This window comes from Hyla sarda, chromosome 7 (genome assembly GCF_029499605.1).
Source record: "Hyla sarda isolate aHylSar1 chromosome 7, aHylSar1.hap1, whole genome shotgun sequence".
NCBI lineage: Eukaryota > Metazoa > Chordata > Amphibia > Anura > Hylidae > Hyla > Hyla sarda.
In genome coordinates this window covers 178,433,184-178,433,777 of record NC_079195.1, presented here as the reverse complement: position 1 = coordinate 178,433,777, position 594 = coordinate 178,433,184, and positions in this window count along the sequence as shown.

The window sequence follows — 594 nt, the reverse complement described above, 5'->3', positions numbered from 1 at the left end:
TTTATGAAAACCTGTGTAGAGGAAGAGTGGTGCAGTTGCCCATAGCAACCAATCACATAGCTTTTTTCATAAAAAAAAAAAAAGCAATGTGATTGGTTGCTATGGGCAACTGCACCACTCTTCCTCTACACAGGTTTTCATAAATATCCCCCTCTATACCATTTCAAATGTCTGTTCTTGGTTTCTTACATTTTCGACAGGATAATATCCAACTAGGACAAGAGGGTGTTGCTGGCAGATTAAAACTAAGTATAAGATGGTGCAGGATCTTAAATGGGCACTGTCAGATTTCAAAGCTTTTTATATGTTGTACATCTTGGCAAAACATTAAACTTTATAATATACTTCATAAGAAAATTGGATTTTCTTTTTATAGAAATCATGGCTTATAAAAAAAAACACTAGAATACAGGGGAGACACACTTGTGTTAAAACTTAACTTTTACTGGTAGCTGTATAAAATAATAACCCCACAAACATCAACAAAGGGCCCATAGGGCTTAAATAGCCAGACTACTTGTAATCAGTGTATGCATGCAACTGGTCAACTTTTTCTCTGCACAGGTTTTGATAACTAACACTCCAAGGAATATA